Source organism: Schistocerca serialis, chromosome 3, assembly GCF_023864345.2.
Source record: "Schistocerca serialis cubense isolate TAMUIC-IGC-003099 chromosome 3, iqSchSeri2.2, whole genome shotgun sequence".
Classification (NCBI taxonomy): Eukaryota; Metazoa; Arthropoda; class Insecta; order Orthoptera; family Acrididae; genus Schistocerca; species Schistocerca serialis.
Window position 1 is genome coordinate 927671757 of NC_064640.1, and position 22890 is coordinate 927694646.

Here is a 22890-nt window from a genome sequence, read left to right on the forward strand (position 1 = left end):
CTTGGTCCTCCCATGTCTCTTAGCTGGCAGCCCACAGTACGCAGTTCCTCAATGTCCTACCTGTCCTCAATGATACTTCTTGGAATGCCAATCGAACCACCTTCCTCCGTTTGTACCGGCCCCTTGTCCATTCGAAACTCGACTATGGGTGCTTCGTTTATGCGTCTGCACGTCCGCCCTCTTCCACCGTCTCAACTATCCACCATTGTGGTATCCGTTTGGCCATGGGCGCCTTTTACACCAGCCCAGTTGAGAGTCTGTATGCTGCTGAACTACCACTGTCCTACCGCCATGACTCTCTCCTCAGGAGGTATGCATGCCGTTCGTCTGCCATGCTTGGCCACCCATCCTATTCCTCTTTCTTTGATGATTCCTTTGATTCTCAGTATGGGCTCGTCCTTCTTCTCTGTTACCTACTGCAGTCTGCTTTCGGCACTTGCTACAGCGGCTTAACTTCACACTACCTGCGCCTTTCCCAGTGGGTGTGAACCCTTCGCCACCTTAGCTTAGTGAAGCGGCCCATATTAACCTCGGCCTTCATTGGCTTCCTAAGGACACTACTCCAGCCTCGGTCTGTCGCCTTCCATTTCATGACCTTCACATGGAACTTCGCGATAGTACCTTTGTATACACTGATGGCTCTCCGACTGACCGTGGTGTTGGGTGTGCCTTCATCATTGGCATCTGTGTCTTTAATATCGGCTTCCGGCGGCCTCCTCAGTATTTACAGCCGAGCTCTTCGTCTTGTATCAGGCCACAGGGTACATCCGGCGACACAGACTTTTCAATTGTGTACTCTGCTCAGACTCTCTCAGCGCCCTTCAAAGTCTGTGTGCGCTGCACACAGCCCATCCGTTAGTGCAATGGGTTGAGGATTGCTCTCACTAGCTCACTCTTGGTAGAGCCACTGTGATGTTTATGTGGATTCCTGGTCATGTTGGCCTGCCAGGAAACAAGGCTGCTGACAGTGCTGCCAAGGCAGCAGTCCTCGTACCTCAGCCAGCGTGTACCTGTATTCCCTCCAATTATCTCTGTGTTGCCGTATGTCAGGAGATGGTGTCCCTTTGGCATCGCTAATGGTCCTCCCTTCACGGGAATAAGCTCCGGAGTATTAAGCCTCTCCCAGCGGCTTGGACCACCTCCTCTCGACTGTCCCGCCGGGAGGAGGTTATTTTAACTCGGCTGCATATTGGGCACTGCCTTTTTAGCCATTGTCATTTGCTAAGTGGCGTTACCCCATCTATTTGTAAACATTGCGCCCAGGTTTCAACTGTCCACCACTTCCTGATGGAATGTCCTTTTTTTGACCTTTTACGTTCCTGTTTGGGTTTGCCGTCTGAGTAATCGGCCGTTTTAGCAAATGACGGGTGGCCAACACCATGGAATTATGTAGAAGTGTGTTTTATCCTAGCTCAGTTCGAGTCAGTGCCCAGCGGGTTAGAACCATCATTGCTGCCAGAGGTAACAGCTCTGTGTACTAAAGTTCGTATCCTGTATGCTCCCAAATCCCCCACAAATGTAATCTCTTATTTTTCTGGTTATACTGTGTATATAAAATGTTGTTATTTCCTAACCTTTCTGGTGTTGCAATTTTAAAGGTGTCCTTCTCCCTGCTGTATCAACCGCAGTTGCGGCCCAATCGTCTCCTCTCTGGATTGTCCTATGTATCTTGACGAACAGGCTGTCCAGGAGATCCGGGTAAAGGAGAAAGTGCCTTACCCAGTCGCTCGCAAGTAATTGGCTAGTCTCGAACCCTACGTTCTCCAGTCTGACACAGTTCTGTTCTAAATGAAATGATCGTTTGGCATTGTTGGCCGGGAGGCCCCATGTGGGGAAGTTCGGCCGCCGTATTGCAAGTCCTTTTTAGTTGACGCCACTTCGGCGACTTGCGAGTCAATGATGATGAAAGACACACAACACCCAGTCACCACGAGGCAGAGAAAATCTCTGACCCCGCCGGGAATCGAACCCGGGACCCCGCGGGAAGCGAGAACGCTACCGCAAGACCACGAGCTGCGGACAGTTCTGTTCTTGTTACCTGCCAGAGGGCCGCTCTAGGCTGACCTTCTTAATCAACTCATCGTCTTCTGCCTTAATACACACACCTATTCCCATTTGGACCTATCCTTCTGCACTGCCCAGCTTGCCCATCGTCTTGAGTGATCCGTTCTTTCTGACATCTACTCGAGCGACCATTTCCCATGTGCTATCCGTTTGCTGACCCCTACCCCACCTGCATGTACACCCAAATGGCAGCTTGCTAAGGCTGATTGGCGGCTTTACTCCTCCCGGGCGACCTTCAAAGAACAAGATTTCCTCATTTGTGATGACCAGGTGGAATATCTCACATATGTTATCCTCACTGCTACAGAATGTTCCATAGGTCACACTTCCTCTTTACCATGTCAGGTCCCAGTCCATTTGTTATAATGATGCATGCCACGACGCAATTTGAGCGCAGAGACGAGCTCTTCGCCCTTTAACCGACATCCTACAATGGCAAACTGCATTCATAAAAAAAAAAAAAACAGATGGGTGCAAAGTGTCGTTGCGTTCTTTGGGATAGCAAAAAAGCTATCTGGATTTCATTCACTAGTTCTTTTAACAGTTCCACCCCTTCCGACAGCTCTCTGGGACCAAGATCCATACCCCAATTTCTGGCCTGACAGTAGCAGACGATGTCATTGTGGACCATATTGCTATCTCCAACACCTTGGGCCGTCATTTTGCAGAAATTTCGAGCTCTTTCCACGATCACTCTGCCTTCCTCCATCGGAAAGGAGTGGAGGAGGCTCAGGCGAATCGTGAGTGCACGATGCTGCCTTTACTATGAGGGAGCTAGATCATGCTCTTAGTTCATCCCTATCCTCCGCCCCAGGGCTAGACGCTGTCCACATTAAATGTTGCAGCACCTTTCTCTTGCGGGCAAGCACTTTCTGCTTCATACAAACAACCACATCTGGGCAGAGGGTACTTTTCCCGGATGTTGGCGTGAAGCCACCTTCATACCCATTCCTAAGCCCAATAAGGACAAAAATCTTTCTTCTAGCTACCGCCCCATCTCTCGCCAGCTGTGTTTACAAGGTGATGAACGTATGATTCATACCCAGCTGGTATGGTGGCTCGAGTCTCGCAATTTACTAACAACTGCACAGTGTTAATTTCGGGCGCACCGTTCTGCAGTTGACCATCTCGTTACTTTGTCCACTCATGTCATGAATGATTTTCTGTGGAATTCCCAGACCGTGACCGTGTTTTTCGATTTGGAGAAGGCCGATGACACCTGCTGGAGAACTGGTATCCTCTGTACTCTTTACGTGTGGGGCTTCCCCGGCCCCGTTTCCTTCAGGAATGTTTAAAAGAACGATTTTCAGGGTGTGTGTGGGTTATGCCTTGTCAGACACCTTTATCCAGGAAATCGGTGTGCCTCAGGGTTCTGTCCTGAGCGTCGTCCTCTTTGCAATCACCATTAACCCCATAATGGGCTGTCACCCGCCAGGCATCTTCGGCTCTCTTTTTGTTGATGCTTTTGCCATCTATTGCAGCTGTCCACGGACCTATCTCACTGAGCGCCGTCTTCAGCGATGTCTTGGTCGTCTTTACTTCTGGAGCATCGACAATGGCTTTCGATTTTCCACTGACAAAAATGGTTCAAATGGCTCTGAGCACTATGGGACTTAACATATGAGGTCATCAGTCTCCTAGAACTTATAACTACTTAAACCTAACTAAACTAAGGGCATCACACACATCCATGCCCGAGGCAGGATTCGAAGCTGCGACCGTAGCGGTCGCGCTGTTCCAGACTGAAGCGCCTAGAACCGCTTGGCCACACGGGCCGGCTCCACTGACAAAACCGTCTATATGCATTTCTGGCGGCGCAATTGGTTTCTCCTAAGATCTTTAAACCTTCGGCCTGTTGCTCTCCCGTTCATTGAAACTACGAAATTCCTGAGGCTCACGCTCGATAGGAAACTCTCTTGGTCCTCCCGTGTGTCTTACCTTGCAGCTCGCTATACATGGCCCATCACTGTCCTACGTGTCCGCAATGGTACTTACTGGGGTGCAGGTCAAACCACCCTCCTCAGTTTGTACCGCTCCCTTGTCATTTCGAAACTAGACTATGGTGGCTTTGTTTATGCATCTGCACGTCCGTCCCTCTTACGCCGTCTCAACAGTATCCACTATTGTGCCATCAGTTTGGCCACTGGCGGCTTTTACACTAGCCTGGTTGAGAGTCTGTATGCTGAAGCTGCTGACCTACCACTCTCCTACCACCGTGACTTTCTCTCCTTCGCGGGGTAGTAGCTACCGGTCCCTGCAGGTCCCCCCCCCTCCCCCCTCCCGTCGGAGGTTCGATACCTCCCTCGGGAATGGGTGTGTGTGTTGTCCATAAAGTAAGTTAGTTTAAGTTAGATAAGGTAGTATGTAGGCTTAGGGACCGATGACTTCTGCAGTTTGGTATCATAAGACCTTACCACAAATTTCCAAATTTCTCTTCAGCAAGTATGCATGCCTTTTGTCTGCCATGCGTGGCAACCCATCCTATGTCGCCTCCTTTGATGACTCCTTTGATCGCCAGTACAGGGCGCATCCCTCTTCTTTGTTGATTCCTGGAGTCTGCTTTCGGCACTTGCTCAAGCAGCTTTCCACAACCTGCTGCTTTCCTGGTGGTTGTGAACCCTTCATCACCTTGGCTTCGTGAAGTTGACCGTATTAACCTTGGCCTTCATTCACTTCTGAAGGACACTACTCTGCCGGCCGGGGTGGCCGAGCGGTTCTAGGCGCTACAGTATGGAACCGCGTGACCGCTACGGTTGCAGGGTCGAATCCTGCCTCGGGCATGGATGTGTGTGATGTCCTTAGGCTTGTTAGGTTTAAGTAGTTCTAAGTTCTAGGGGATTGATGACCTCCGCAGTTAAGTCCCATAGTGCTCAGAGCCATTTGAACCATTTTTGAAGGATACTACCCTAGCCTCGCTCTATTGCCTTCAGTTTCATGACCTTTGCATGGACTTCGTTGTAGTGCCTTTGTGTACACTGATGGCTCTCGGACTGAAAGTGATGTTGGTTGTGCCTTCGTCATTGCCGCCCACGTTTTTAGATATCAGGTTCCGGCACACTGCTCAGTATTTGCAGCCGAGCTCTTCAGCCCTTATCAGGCCACGAAGTACGTCCGACGACATAGACTTTTCAATTGTGTGCTCTGCTCAGACTCTCTCAGCGCCCTTCAAAGTCTATGTGCGCTGCACACTGCCCATCCCTTAGTGCAATGGGTTGAGGATAACTCTCACTAGCTCACTCTTGGTGGAGAAACTGTGATGTTTATGTGGGTTCAAAATGGCTCTGAGCACTATGGGACTTAACATCTGAGGTCATCAGTCCCCTAGAACTTAGAACTACTTAAGCCTAACTAACCTAAGGAAATCACACACGTCCATGCCCGAGGCAGGGTTCGAATCTGCGACCGTAGCGGTCGCGCGGTTCCAGACTCTAGCGCCTACAACCGCCGGCGTTTATGTGGGTTCCTGGTGATGTCAGTCTACCAAGAAACAAGGCTGCTGACAATACTGCCAAGGCTGCAGCCCTCATACCTCAGCCCATTAGTTCCCATATTCCCTCCAATTATCTCTGTGTTGGCGTCTGTTGGGAAGTGGTGTCCCTTTGGCATTGTCACTGGCCCTCCTTTCACAGGAATAAGCTCCGGGTTATTAAGCCTCTTCCAGCAGCTTGGACGACCTCCTCTCGGCCCTCCCGCCAGGAGGAGGCAATTCTAACTAGACTGTGTATTGGGCACTGCCTTTTTAGGCTTCGTGATTTGATAAGTGGCGCTCCCCCGCCACTTTGTACAGGTTGCGCCCAAGTTTTAACTGTCTGCCACTTCCAGACGGAATGCGAATTGTTTAACTGTTTATGTTCCCAATTGGGTTTGCTGTCTGAGTTATTGGTCGTTTCAGCAAATGACGCGTGGCCTGTCGACCACGTTTTACTTTTTATCCGTCAAAGCAATATGGCTAAAGCCATTTAATTTTTAATTTTGGACCGCCGTTTCAGTCTGGTGTCTTTTGGAGCCCTTTCTTCACGCTCCTGTTTTTAGTTGTCTTCTCTTATATCAATTGGGATTGACGTATAGCCGTGTTTAACTCCTTTCTGTCTTCGTGTTCTATAGCTTTGATTTGAGTGCATATGACTTCAGTTGTTTTGCGCCCTGAAACAAAACAAAACTAACGGCTGCCGAGGGCACTGCATCAGCTAGGAGTGGAAGTCGATGACACCCTGCTCCCTGGTGTGGCGCTTTTGGTGCCCGCTGGTGAGATTGGCATACCCTGTCGGTAGCTCTGCTTTTGGAGATGGCAGTGACCATGCCATATGTTTTGATTCACACACTGTTACAGTGATTTTTCGATTTCTCAGAGACCATTGCCCCCATTGTTTCAGGTGGACCATGATGTCAGATGCTGCGTAGTTGTGCTGAATGCTGAATCTGGCTCGCTGGTATGATAGGCCTTCAGACCTGTGCGATGCTGATTTTAGTGCTGGACAGGAGTTGTGTTGGCAGACTCTCGGTCTGCCCATCAGTGCTGGCTGCTGTGCCGATGCCGACGTCAGCACTGCATGCTGGACTCCATCAGCCGTGGATTCAGATCGTTGATTGTCTAGCAGGTCAGCAGTTGCAAGACTAACACTAGAATAGTGCCATATGAAGTTATCATCATAACCAGAGAATCGAGTGTGGACGACATGAATGTCATTGAGCCTACTGATTGTTTTGTATCCCTCCTGGTAGGAGGCGCGTGGGTCTGTTCCTGTAAACTGAATGTTAGGCCGAATGTGGGAAGCTAGGAGGAGTTGGTGAGGTAGAACTCTCGGTACTGCAGTGTGAATTTTAATCACCTTTACTTTAGCAAGAAGATGAATACATAACTTTGCACTGAGGAGCACGTAGGTGTCTCAAGCTCACAGAAGTTACACAGGCGGAAATCTGTAGTGGCTCGCCCACTATGAAATAGAAACAGTGTTGCTAGGTCGTCTGCTCGGAATCAAATGGGTAGAATCTGGAGCGGCGCTCGTAGAGCTGCACAGCGTCGGCTAGAGGGCGCTGTCGTCGGTGTCGGTGTCGTAGTGTCAACCTAGCAGAGCGCACCTACGTTTTGGCATCGTACGAGAGTGAGTCAAATGAAAACCTTAAATAGGTAATAACAAATCGAAATTTCGCGCCGTTATCCTGTAAGTTGGTAAGCGTGCTACAAACAGCGTGTAGAATGGCCTGTAGGTGACAGCATAGTGCAGATGCACACATACCATCGCAGTATCAGTATAAAGATGGCCGCCCCACTTGCGACTTGCATCAGGGAAGAACACCGTTCTGTTATTCGGTTTTTGCGTAGTGAAGGTGTGAAACCTATTGAAATTTTTCGACGAATGAAGGTTCAGTACGGTGATGCATGTTTGCCACAGCAGCAAGTCTACGAATGGAGTAGGAAGTTGGCAAATGGTGTGACTTCAGTGAAAGATGCTCCTCGTCCAGGTCAGGCACAACGAGTTGTGTCTCCACAGAACATTGCAGCAGTTGAAGCCATAGTGAAGGAAAACCGCCGAGTGACACTGAATGACATTGCAGCATGTTTACAGATTAGTCATGGGTCAGCACACCACATTGTGCATGATGTGCTCCAGTTTCACAAAGTGTCTACAAGAAGGGTGCCACGGCAGCTGACTCCTGAAATGAGAAAACGACGTGTAGATGCTAGTGAGGAACTTCTTCGGCACTTTGAACGAGAAGGTGATGGCTTCCTTGCAAGAATCGTTACTGGGGACGAAACCTGTATTCACTTCCACCAGCCGGAAACGAAGAGAGCGAGCAAGGAATGGCGCCATTCCTCAGCACCAACACTAAAGAAGTTTAGAACAGAATCATCAGCAGGGAAGGTTATGCTGACTCTCTTTTGGGACGAAAAAGGAGTCATTTTGGGGTATTACATGCCTAGAGGGTCCACTGTCACCAGTGCATTATACACAGAACTCCTAAAAAATCATCTGCGGCCTGCAATCAAATGAAAGGGACGTGGATTGCTGTCAGCAGGTGTCCTTTTGCAACATGACAGTGCAAAGCCCCACACTGCCCGTACAACAACAACAACAACAAAAATGGCTCTGAGCACTATGGGACTTAACTGCGGAGGTCATCAGTCCCCTATAACTTAGAACTACTTAAACCTAACTAACCTAAGGACATCACACACATCCATGTCCGAGGCAGGATTCAAACCTGCAACCGTAGCGGTAGCGCGGTTCCAGACTGTAGCGTCTAGAACCGCTCGGCCACCCCGGCCGGCCCCGTACAGCAGTTACAACAATCACGGACCTGCATTTTGAGTGTCTTCCTCATCCACCATACGTACCAGACCTTGCCCCAAGTGATTTCCATATGTTTGGACCACTCAAAGACGCAATGGGAGGAAAGAAGTTCCGTTCTGATGAAGAGGTACGCCACGCGGTTCATGAGTGGTTGTGCGGACTACCAAAAGAATTTTTTTCTAAAGGAATTTATGCACTTTGTAAGCGCAGGAGGGCTTGCATTGAGCGTGTGGGAGATTACGTTGAAAAGTGATACAGCTTTGTACTACTTCTGCACAATAAATAATATTTTAAAAAATATTTAAGGTTTTCATTTGACTCGTCCTCGTAGCTATCGATACCACAGATTGAATGCAAAAAAAAAAAAAAAAAAAAATAGTGGGAGTGCAAGATTTATGTTGCCGAGGACAGGTTCTGCTCTGAAACGTCATTCCTAATGACTGAATTGATTCTACTCTTGCCTGGTGTCAGTGGTCTTCAGTTCCGCTACATTTGCTCAACGCCAAACTCTCGCTAGTCGTTGTTACGTCCTACCTTGTCTCTTGTTAACATTGTGGGGGTAACGAAGATGGCTTGGTCTGGACTGTTTTAAACATATTACACTGAGTTGCTCGAAGACTCCCTTAAGAACAGCGAGGTGGCTGTTTCGCCTGACCAAGTAACGGTGTTGAAATGTTTGTGCTTCCCAGCTGGCGACACTTTCGCCTGACTGAAAAACGGTGGCTGACATAACTTAGAATTTTTTTTACTCTAATGTTCCCTTACTAGTCATGATGCGTAACATTTCGCTAACTTTGTCCTGAATTCACCCTCTTCTAGCTGTTTATGTATCCTGCATATTTACATTTACTTTGAACATTTTGTTCCTTTGATCACAAAAATCTTATCCTAGCTTAACATTATTTCTGTACCTTCCTCCTTTTCACAGTTACACTCTAAAATCCCTTACTTACTAATACGAATCAATTGTGAAGAAATTTCATGAACAGTTATTTACTTTGCTTGACTTATTCCGTTTCTGAGACAACAGCAAACAGCACAAATTAAAGCTAGTATCACCATACTGGTTGGTACACTGACTGTCTGTTTACTCTTCTCTTGATATCTCCCAATATGCTGTAAAATTTGATCTACCGAAATTTGTCCTTTTTCTGCAATGACTAATTAGTGTTGTTTAAGCAGGGACTAGATTTTGCATGGGTATCACGCTAAAAGCTGTCGGTGAAATTTTGTACTGGCTATGACACGCTTGGTCCCATTTACTAATAATCCTCTTTGTTTTAACTCTATCTTTGCTATGTCCAAAATGTCTTATTGTGTAGCCGTTCACTGTAACAGTTTCTGGGGAAAATATAGAATATAACCAGTGACTGACAATCCTCTGAAAATGTGGATATAGCATTGATATTACTTTATTACACACTGGTACTTCCGTATTCTCTAGGAACAACTGAATTTCACACGATCATTTCAGTTCAGACTACCTGTGCTAGACAAATGCTGACTATCTTCTTGACACAACTACTAAGCTCTCCATCTGTCATGAAAACACACGTATCTCTCGGTTGTGACACGAGTAACATTTAATTGGTTTGCACTTGCACCTACTTATCGACAGTTTTCCATTTTACGAGATTTGGATGGATTGTGAAAGATTGAGAACAGGAGTTGAAATGTACAACTGTAAACTGGATGTTAATATATACCCTAGATTGATCTGAATAAAATTCAACTGCAAAAACACGAAAGAAGAATGTTAACCTACTCTTCAGTAGTGGATCAAAAAAATGGCTCTGAGCACCATAGGACTTAACATCGGAGGTCATCAGTCCCCTAGAGCTTAGGACTACTTAAACCTAACTAACCTAAGGACATCACACACATCCATGCCCGAGGCAGGATTCGAACCTGCGACCGTAGCAGTCACGCGGTTCCGGACTGAAGCGCGTAGAACCGCACGGCCACCACGGCCGGCTAGTAGTGGTTCAATGTGTAGTGCCCCTGTTGGAAATTCTTTTTCCACATGCCATAATCCCAACAGAAACTGTTGTACTTAAATCACCTCTGCTTCACATACCTGCAAGAGCATTATACCCATGATAATATATTGTGACGTCATCTTCATCACCGCCGGCCAAAGTGGCCGCGCGGTTCTGGCACTGCAGTCTGCAACCGCGAGACCGCTACGGTCGCAGGTTCGAATCCTGCCTCGGGCATGGATGTGTGTGATTTACTTAGGTTAGTTAGGTTTAACTAGTTCTAAGTTCTAGGGGACTAATGACCTCAGCAGTTGAGTCCCATAGTGCTCAGAGCCATTTTTGAACCATCTTCATCACCGAGAAGAAATTAATTACCATGAATCCCATTCCTCCTTAGGCAAAAAGAATATCTCAGAGAAACTACTATTGTTATTTGAAAACAGCGTTCTACGTAAGCTAGTCAGAGAGCACACTAAACAGCCTTATAAAAGACCATGGATCACTATGGGGATTAAGGTATCTTGTGAAAAGAAATGGGAAATGTATCTTTTGCCAAGAATAATTAGAGATCCTGCAGTAGCTGCACACTACAAAAAATACACAAAATTACTAAGAAAGGTTATTAAAAAGTCATAGAACATGCACATAATGACAGAAATCAGTACTTCTGACAACAGACTTAAGGCAATATAGAAGTAGTGAAATGAGACAGGAGAACCAGCCACAGAACAACACAACGGTACTATTGAACTGCATGGAAGGGTTATAAATGATGAGTCACAGGTAGCAAATTCATTTAATAATCATTTCTTAAATATAGTAGAAAGCATAGGAATGAACAGTTCAAGAGCAAAATCACAGCTGTATGTAGAAAATGTAAATTTCATAAAATTCAATCATGTTAATGTCTCACCAACTTCTCCTTCTGAAAATAAGAAAATGATACATTCTCTGAAAAATAAAAGCTCGTCTGGTTTTGATGGTGTTTCCAACAGAGTACTGAAAATTTGTTTCCATGTAATAAGCCCAGTCTTACCTGAAATATGCAAAGTATCACTAACTCAAGGCCTTTTTCCAGAGAGACTGAAATATGCCATTGATAGCCCCTCTTTAAGAAAGGTCATAAGAGAGATGTCAATAATTACCGACCTGTTTCACTGCTGACATCATTTCCCATAATTTTTGAGAAGGTGATGTATTCTACAATAGTATCTCACCTTAATAACAATAGTATCCCTATCAAATTACAGTTTGGGTTTGAGAAGTGTTGCTCTATTGAGAACACCACAGATTGGCAGACGAAAACAGCAGGGAACCTCCACCTCGCTGCACTCGCTGGACAGTGTGTCTAAGGCATTCAGCCTGACCGGGCTGCCTCCAAACACGTCTCCAACGATTGCTGGTTGAAGGCATATGCGACACTTATCGACGAAGAGACCGTGATGCCAATCCTGAGCGATCCATTCGGCATGTTGTTGGGCCCATCTGTACGTCGCTGCATGGTGTTGCGGTTTCAAAGATGGACCTCGCCATGGATGTCGGGAGTGAAGTTGTGCATCATGCAGCCTATTTCGCACAGTTTGAGTCGTAGCACGACGTCCTGTGGCTGCACGAAAAACATTATTCAACAATGTTCCTTCGAGCCATAATTCGTAGGTAGCGGTCATCCACTGCAGTAGTAGCCATTGGGCGGCCTGAGTGAGGCATGTCATCGACAGTTCCCGTCTCTCTGTATCTCCTCCATGTCCGAACAACACCGCTTTAGTTCACTCCGAGACACCTGGACACTTTCCTTGTTGAGAGCCCTTTCTGGCACAAAGTGACAATGCGGACGCGATCGAACCGCGGTATTGACCGTCTAGGCATGGTTGAACTACAGACAACACACGCTGTGTACCTCTTTCCTTGTGGAATGACTGGAACTGATCGGCTTTCAGAACCCCTCCGTCTAATAGGCGCTGCCCATGCATGGTTATTTACATGTTTGGGCGGGTTTAGTGACAGTCAAAGGGACTGTGTCTGTGATACAATATCCACAGTCAACGTCTGTCTTCAGTTGTTCTGGGTACTGGGATGATGCGAAACTTTTTTTGATGTATGTATTTGGAACTGGATATGCACTGGTTACTATACATTCATTTGAAAGCCTAAAATCGCAACATAATCTAATATTCTTGTTCCATATGGTGACCTTTTGAGTGTGATTACTATATTTGTTGACCAAGAACTATTGCTGCACTCTTTTACCTTCTTTAAGCTATTAATTTATGAACTGTTCTATTAATGGCTACAGATATCTTGGTAACCTATGCCACTTGTGGTGCGCTGGTGCATGATTACCTGTTGGAATATGATGCTGTGTTATGGGTGTATCTGGTAAAGGACCTTCTGAGTTAAATACATATCTGTACCAAATTAACAATGATTCCATGACTAATCAAATACTACCCATTAACTGACTAGCCTTGTTATATAATGTAGACATGCTGACGGTTTGTTTAACATTGTGTTCTAGCTTTGACCCACTGATGACTTCTTCATGAGGTAAACGTGTGTAGCTACTACCGAACCCTGTGGGAGTCACCCTTCGTTCATCCCCGAATTATCCATGCTTACTGGCACCATAACCTAGCCATTTATTCCCCTTGCATGTGCTATACTTCCTAGTATAAAACAATGCTGTCCATCCATCATGCCATTGCTTGACAGAGATTCTATTAAACATAAGGCTTGTTGTGGAGAATCAATACCTATCGTAACCCAAATTATCTTTCCTGTACCTGCTGATACATTGTCATGCGAAACAACTTTCAATGTACTTCTACATAGTTGACACCACTTTAGCAATCGGTGTATCTTGTGGCACAGGCACATTTGAAACTGTAGCACCCTCGGAAACAAATCTTTGTTCAGTTCAGTTCAACTGTTTGTTGCAAAAGATCGATTTTAGCATAATTCCTAAACAGAAAATCTAATTTGTGAGCTGCAGAAAAGCCCTGTCCTACAGTTGGCAATACTTCCAATTGCCCCTGAAACCCTGTGTTTCCTACTCTAAAGTTGAACTGTGTTGTCTCCACTGAATATATTTTGTTATTTCCTATTGAGCGCAGTCCCTTCCTGTCCATGAGGTCCAGACACAGAACCGATACATATGCCCCCGTATCTCCTAAGAACTTATACTTCATCTTATTTAGCCAAGCTATCTTCTCTTCATACATTTCAACAATATTTTCATTTACTGGGAATGGTTCCCTATGGAAGTGACAATCCCAATGGTGTATAACTGTTCTTTTATCATGTTGTACTTGCCTTGTTTCCTAGGTTCAGAATCCCAAGCCTTATGCCTGTATTGTTGGCAATTATAACATTGCAGTTAGCGACACCGTGCCTTTAAATACCATTGCTGACCACAATGGTAACATTTTTTCCAGGTCTGAATTTTTCCGTTCAGTATGCATCCTAGTTGCACTATACATTTGCTGTTAATGCATATCAATACGATGTACTGGAGCTAAAACCTCAAGATTTTCCTTTTGCACCTGTAGTGATAAATTTTTTGTGGGTCCTTCCGAGAAACAAGTACAATGCTCTGTTTGACGCTTCTTTGAGCAACACTCTGTCTGCAGCTGGTTTGTGCATCAGCTCATGTGTCTTTGCATTAATTTTGCATATTCTGTCAGAGAATGATTCCCTTGTTTTATTCAGCTTTTATGTTAAACTGCTGAGTTCCCCCCTTAAAAAACCATACACTGTTCTGGTTTCAATACCTCTGACGCAAACTATCTGCTAACATACTGAATGTGGAAACTTTGTTAAGCACTTCATGATACTTGATACAGGTTATCACCTCGCCCATGTTACATAACTTCGGCATCTGACAGCTACTCAATGCAGCCGTTGTTTTGCTGGAGAAGGGAATTATTAGATCTGCCGCTGAAGGATCAGAGGCTGTTGTTCTGCCAATCACGATTGCATTTGTTGTGTTAGCTGTCAAGTGTTTTCTGCTCTTCATTATCCCACAAAAATTTAAAAAACTAAACTTGCTTCCAAAAGAGCGTTTATCGCTTCGTTAGTACCACCTGACCGTGTTTGTGCCACGTTTGTGCAATTTACCTTCCCCCCTTTTACATGAATCACCTAGTACTACTACGAACAATTACTCATTAGCCACAGTTGCAAAAATAAAACAGTTACATTTAATTCCTACAGCTAATCATTATCCAATGACATTCTGAGCGATCATTTGCCATGTGACTGTATTTTCTAAAAGTACAACATGTTGAAAGTTGGACATTAATACTTCTTTGCAAAGTTGAACAATGATTCTGCTGTGGTGTGCATGCACAAACTATGTGTCTGAAATACTATTATCGAGAGTAGTAGTGAGCAAACAGTTGTTGAGGAGTTGGAAATGGTCGTGCACAGCCTGCGGTGGAGAGAAGCCAGGTGACATGAGAGGTCGCAGCCTGCTGTGATTGTGCTAGTAGCGCCAAAGGAGACTTTGGTATTAACTAAGGAGTTTTGGTAATTTTCCTTTTTGTTGCATATAGCTGTTGCTTGCTTGCGCACCGGAGGGATTTTGTCAGGTCTGTGTATGTATGCATACATTGAGAGTAATACTCATATCTTTGTTGTGACCAGAGACATGTTTACTGAGTATAGACATTGTGGAATAATTAAAGTCTCCGTAAAGTTTGTCAGTGTTTAAATAATCTATTTTGCAAATATAGTAAATAAAAGTCTTTATTGGTTTCTTTCATTTTTTTTCGCCATTTAAGGCTAGTTAACAAACCCCTCCTGATCATTCAATTTCTCTATAAAAGAATGGCAGTACTTATTGCAATTATTATGACCATGCATTGCCCTCTGCAATACTCACAGTATTGCTTTTGAAATATTTTTAGCATGTTGCTGATCACGTAGTTGCAGCGGCAAAACTAGGTAAGTTGTCCATTACATACAGGAGTATTACAGAACAGTTGTTAGGAGTTGTTAGAGAATATTTTACAACTTGCAGTTAGATACTTGAAAACTGATATTTTAATGATTTGTAGGCAGACTGATGAATTTCTGTTTCTTCTTGTTCTCAATCAGAATTCTATTATCGTCACATGTTTCTGTATGTCTTTCAGTAGAACAAACAATAATTACGAATTAGTTTCACCTGGCGACCCTTCCAGGATTTCGTTTCATTAGACAATTTCACAGTTAGAGATGCTTCGTCTTGCTAGTGCATTTGCACAATTTTATGCAGCGATACTTGGTCAGTAGTTGTTATATAGCGTTTTTGTTGCTTGCACACTGCTTTGCATTAATTTAAAACTTTTTATTTCAGAAATTTTCTAGTTCAGATAGTTATTTTGCATTTTGTATTATTGCTACGACCACACTGGAAACTAGAGTGCAGGTAGGAATTGACAAGACAGTAGAGGTAGCTTGAAATGAAGTGTCAGAAAGTTTAAGAATAGTGTAGGAAATTCTTCTCAGTATAACGAAATCAGAGAACTTTCGAAATATACTGTGAATAATCGGAGTGCAAGCTTTTATTTGCCAGTCATGCAGGACGAACTACAGGGAACTACATGCAATTCAGGCAATCAAAATACCGTAAAACAGTCCGATTTTGTCATGAAAGATATAGGTATTGCTTCTACTTCTACAGAACAAAATAATTTTGTCTTCCCCTCTTTCAATAATAATGTTACACAATTAATACTAGCTCAACAAGATGAGAAAATCTAAAAATGAGTGGCTTAGAAAATCTAATAATGAAATTAGATAATTTCATAATGAGATTAAAAAATATAATGACGAACTTCGTGGCCAGATCAAAGAATCTAGTAGTAAACAGTAACAAAATTTCAAGCTGCAGGAAGAGAACTTCAAATTGTTCCATGATGAGATAAATGGCAAGATCAAGGAATCTAGTAGCAAACAGGAAGAGAGCTGCAAATTTTTTCGGGATGAGATTAACGATAACTTAAATCGTAAATTCGAAGAAATGTCAGAACGTTTGAAAACTCAGGTACGCGAGGAACTCAAGTCTGATATTAATACTCTTGAGTCCAGACTTCATCATGTACAGTCTGTTGATATTGTTGAGCAGAGACAACAGACGTCACAACAAGAACTCCAAATAGAGGGAGTAGCACAAAAGTTCGATTCATTACAGTAACAGACTAACACTGAAGTTTCAAAGATGCAAGATCAGTTGATAGCTGTTGCAAAACGTGTCGAAGAATTATCCGAGAGATGACACAAACGCACAGTGATTCAGACAGAAGGTCAGACGATACTCAGCCGGTTCCGTTCGCTGATACCAAAGAACGTGTCCCTCCAACGTTTTAAAGAACGGCAGCCGACGATTAATCGGCAAAATAAACGTGACGTAAGAAAGATACAGGTGCAGATTGCCAATATCGAAGAAAAGGTCGGTCGTGGTAACGGTACTAGTGGGTTCAATAATTATCACGTTGGAAATCACAATGAACGGACTAATTTTGAAAACGCTAATCAGTGCTCTCGTGAACGTGATATGTTTGCGGGACACTGACTGGAATGCGAGTTACGGTATGAGAGAAAACTCATCAGTTCAGAAAAACGATGGTTTTGATTATAAACATTTCCTCATATTAAGGAAATTTTAGTTTTTTCGCAATGCTAGCAATGAAATTCAGCCTAGGGCGTGGTTACATCAACTTGACTATTCTTTACCATCAACATGGCCAATTGCCCATAAACTTGAATTCATTTGCAGTTAGTTATCTCGAAAGAGAACCTGCGACAAGAGTGAGATAGACTGCAAGTGAACGTCACACGTACGGTGATTTTTACACGCATTCTCGTCCGCTTACTGGTCTGAAAAAACTCAAGATAGTGTAAACATGAAACGCATGAAAAGATATTTAACTAATCCGTACAGTCGGTCGGATTTAATTCGCATTTGTCTGACTAAATTAGCTATCAGATTACGCCATGCGGTTTTGGCAGGACGTTGTAAAGATGACTTGGAAGTCTTTCAAGCACGTTTTTAAGAACTTGAAGTTGACAATAATGATAAAACACAAAGAGACAATAATAATCAGTATTCTGAAAATTGCCGTCAGCAGCTTAACCGAAAACATAGATGGATTTCACGTGAACTATATGACGAGAGACACGACGAAAACAGGCATGATATGAAACGTAAGCCCTACAGTACAGATTACAGACGCTCCAAAAATGGTTCTCGGACCGTCGGAATTATCAGTACAGGAATAAAGATCGTGGATCACATGGACATAGACGTTATGGCAATGAGGTCAATTTCAGACGCAATGGTAATGACAGAGTAAATCAAAATTGACGTGACCGCACAAATTTTGATTCCGAACGTCGTGCTCAGGTTGTAAATATCAGAGCATCGAGCCCACGGGACAATAATATTAATAACAGTTGTGCAAGACGAAATAATAATGACAGATCAAACCAAAATTGTTGTGATGGTAGAAATTCAAATTCTGAGCATGGTGCAACTGTAGAAGTTAGACCGCCCAACCCACGCAGAAACTCTAGGCAAAACGAGCCGACACAATTAACTAGCAGCCACGCCTGCAAACGAACCGTTTGCAGTTTCCGGTATTAATTTTCCGATATTAATTTTAAGGAAGCCGCAAAGAAAGGGAAGAAGCTACAGAATCCACGAGTGAACATCAGGAGTTTACAGGTGCGTCAGAAATTGTTGCTCAAATCGCATCGTTTATCTAGTAAAGGAAAGTCTTTAAATAGCAAGTTTTTCTTGTTGCATAAAAGTCCTTTTAACATACAGCGAATCCTTCATGCAAATTCTGTGGAACTTGAAACCATACGCACACATAAATAACAAGGTCTTCGTCATGTATCGAACATCAAAGTGTACAAAGAATAGTATTCTTGGGGGTTTACTGTACTTTGGTAAACATATGCAGTGGCGAGCATAGGTGCATCAACTATTGCAGTTTATTTTCTTTCTTTAGCTTTCAGCACTGTTTCATACTCTTCAACTAATCTGCACATCTGTTAATGTATCTCTTACTGTCATTCTACTTCATAGGGAATTTTAATGTATAGTGATGATCTATGATTTGTGTTGTGTGAAGGAAAGTACTTTGAATTTGTTAGGCATAGTCTAAAACGTGATAATACAGTGAAAGTAAAGTATTTTGTTTGCATCTATGATTGCACTATGACAATATGGAATGGTAAGCCATCTGTGAAAAATTTGTAATCAGCTGATATTATTCAGAGTTTATAGGCGAAATATCTGACTGAAATGTAATACTGTTATCTTATTTTGTGATTTTGGAACTTTTGTTTTAAGATCGTAGTATAGGATAGTGGACTTGGTTTTGAGGTCCTACTTTTTGCATTACCTTTACCAGACAGAATACTGGGTTATTTTTGAGGAAAGTGCACAAGTTGACTTTTTCTGTAGGTACATATATTGTGAAGTAGGCCATGAATTCTGTAGGTATAGCTGCTGACTTTATTTTGAATGAGAGACTGTGTACGAGTGGTTCTGAATTGAGGAAGGTATTTGTGATGAAGAGTAGTTTAACTAGGAACATTTCTTACTGATGTTTCTTCTGCTATTTATGACGTATGTTGAAGAGTGATAAATTCAGAGTTGTATGCATACAGATGATGACTCTAGGCAGTACTGTACGATATAGATACGGAATATGATGAGGAATTTTGCTTTAGGATTGCCATCTGAGGCTCATGATGTTAGGGTTTAGTATGGTGCAACTATAGAATATTATGGTGCGATTATGGTATATTATGTGAAGTGGATCATGATTAATAGAAAGACAGCCAAGGCATCATATACAATTTAGTCAGAAACCATTTTCTTTTTTTTTTTGCAGCTGTTTATGGAACAAGACAAGGTAAGGAATATACACTCTTTAAACGAAGCAACCCACAGCCGTTCTAGGTACATGGAGGTTCTGTTTGCGCACACTTTATTCAGAGGTAGTTACAGTGATATTTTCAAAAGAGATTTACTTTGTAATGAAAGGATTTCTGAGAGAACAGTACTACTGAAGTTTTGTTGCTACTGATGAGGCATATTATGACGTTAAGAGCTGTCGATTGTGGAACGAACACAAATTACAGTTCAAGGTACCAATCATACTGACTATATACATTAACAACTCCAGAGAATGGGAAAATTTTACCTCTATCAAACACCAGCACTTGCAGATGACTGCCAGAATAGCCTCTTCAGCATGTAGAATGACGTCTCCAGGCACACACACTGGGTGCACCTGGTGTTCATTTCTGTGTGCTGATGCCATTTCCCTAAGGGAAACCATTATTCATCACACATTTGAACTGCTGACGATTAACAGACACTACCTTTTTGCGTTTGCCTCCTCTTGACAGGACAAAGCATGTTTCCAAACAGGTGAAGTGAGTCCCTCTAGCTCAGTTTCAGTGGAAGACAACACCTTGGACCTGTTACTTAAGGTAACACCCTGCGTCCTCCCTCATACTTGTCTACCTGTATAGGACGCACATACCTACCATTGACACACCATTCGCAATCAAATGGAGTGGTAGTGACAAATCGTGTATTTCCTGTGGTGGAGACAGGATTCATGGGAGAGGATATTACTTGAGATACCTTTGATAATTCTGTTACACGACCCCTGGGAGCAGTGGCGTAGCGTGGCGTAGCGTAGCGAACGTAACCAACGCCTGGGTGCACGACGCTTTATTGGCGTCCCCCTCCCACCATTGGCACTCAGGGTACAACACTTTATTCCCACCCTCCTCCAGAAACATGTATAGTAAGTAATATAATATGCAGAATTTACTCTAATATTAATATATTTTCTGGAAAATGTTGTTTGTGTTGGAGACCATTTGATGCCACCCTGGAAGTGGCCCTGGGGCATAATAGACCCCTTTGCCCCCTCCACCTCGCTATACCACTTCTCGGGAGCTCTCCCAACACACCAATTCATAGCAGTTGCCAATCGTTTGACAGTAGTCAGGCCGATTTTCAGCTGCTTATGAAAGTCAACTAACATTCCGTGTGTGAGAACAGCATTCACAGTGGGGCTGCAATGTGGCTGGAGCAATGTTTTTCTGGACAGTGAACAAATAACTTTAAACTAAGCCTGCTGATTATTTTTTAATCTGTCGAACTAAAAATACTACTAACTCCCTTTAATAACTGGAGCAGTTAATACGTACAACGAGATTTCTATTAAGGCAGCACAACAACCTATGATAAAAAGAACTAAACTTTAGGCATTAGAATGACCCGCCTATCACTAGAAATCTCTTAAGTTACTCCTAATCTCTTGTCGACTGCGATTGTCACTCTCATTAACGTATTTTGCTTCTCTACTTCATCTCGTATAAACGCTAATAACTTGACATTCGGTGCAAGGCTGATCGGAAAATAATATATGAACGAGGAACGAATGGCTCCAGCCAATTACTGGTTTCCTAACTTTCTACGGTTATGATAGCTAACAAGTTCGAAAAGAGCGTTAACTTACGACAAATATAGATAATATACACTCCTCCTGAAAGGAAAACTTATATGATACGTTAGTTATAAAATGTGCTACAGTAACCAAATCGCAAACGCCAATTTACTACAAAATAGTTCATGGAAATAAGAATAGTAACTTCCAAAAATTCTCAAAATGTACGTTTATTCACGTTGATATGTATACTGAAATTCTGAGTAAATTATTCTTTGACAATAACAGTAAATCACAAACACTGATTTGCTATGAAGTAAGTTATCCTCAATACTACAATTGGCGACAAGGTTAATGGCCTCTGGCTGCCCATCTCACACAGACTGCTGCATTGTCAAATTAGCTGAAACTGCATAGACAGCAACCATGTTACGTTCATGCACCTTGGCAATGTCTGACTCTGCCTCAGATTTGAAGAATAAGTGCACTTTAAAAATAAGGTGTCTTACCTGTTTGTGAAACACTTGACGCCTTCTTATTTAAGTGTTTCAGTCATTACGAGAAAACTCACAGAACACACGAAATACCACAGAAATCGGTCAATCGTAGTTTTGCGCATGTGAAACACACCAGAAAGCTCAAATATGACGGAAGTTTACACAGAACATAACGCGGAAACAGACTGAGCGCTAAATGGCTGCACAGTTGCCTACTAGACATCCCTAACCCAAGGCCCCGAAAGTAGTAACTTACTAAAATTTTCGAAAATATACTTCCATAAACGTCAGAAAATGCTCAAAAACAAACCTGTTTCTCATGTAATTCCACAATGTACTATCTTTTTATAATGTAGTTTGTCTGGAAGGACTGAGCATACTCACCCTGCCCAGGGGCGCCGACTTATAAAGAATATTGGGAGGCAGGCCATACTGGGGGTCTTGCCACAGGAAATTTTCTAAATTTTAGATGAAAAATAGTGAGTTTTACAGTTTTTTAAGCATTTTAGAGTCATATGATCAACATTAAACCCCTAAAACTCGACTCTCGATAACTCGACACTCCGGGAAACTCCACATGCCTGACACATTTTTTGGCTTTGAAAAAAGAAACAAAGCACAAACACGCACAGTATTTTCGTAAAAAGCTAATTTAATTTACAGTTATATAGACTCTTACATAACAGTAAATATGTAGCTCTGAAAAGACTGTAATTATATTTAATTAAATCCTAAACTATCATTAAAAGAACAAAACATTAAAATATTGCTGTCGCACAGTAATAGCAATTTGATCAATAAATGAAATATCTAATTTAAGCTTACTTTGAATAAGGCTCAGGGTTCATTAAATAAAAACAATATCTCAAATTTAATGCTTTAATACGGTTAATAAAGTTCATACAGTATGCCTAATACTTTCAGTCAAAAAGTATGAAAATAGCTGGTTTTAATTGGGTCTTACGCACTAAAAATATTTAAATATTTGAAAATAACTAATACAGTACTATAGTAATATAGTAATACAGTACTAAACTAGTATTAATATTTCAAAACTGAAAATTTAACATTATATATGTATTTATTTCCAGTTTTTAAAGATTTATTAATATATCTCTAAATGCCATTATTAGGGATAGAGTGTCTTTAGAAAGGTGCAAATGTCGACCGTCTGACTGGATTACTGAATATGAAGTCGTTGATGACTGGTCGTATATCCAATTCATCCAAAACATTTGGGTGGGCATGAAGAACAGCCAAGTTGTTCAATCGCTTCTGTCCCATTGTTGATCGGAGATATGACGTCTGATGTCTAAGGGCGCTAAGTGACCGTTCTGCTGTTGCTGACGTGATTGGAACTACTTGGAGAAGCTTAATGAACTTCACTACTTCACGTAACATTTCTCCAACTGCAGGCTCTTGTGTAATGTACTTTCTTACTCACACATGTTTTTTAAGACCAGTTGTTTTTTATTGATGATATTGGCTAACTTATTCTAGTGTAAGCACAGTCTCTTAATGTCTAGGTCGTTTTTGAAAAACTCAGTTGATTTTTCCTAATTTTTTTCACCTATGTTTACTAAAAGCAAGCAATCTT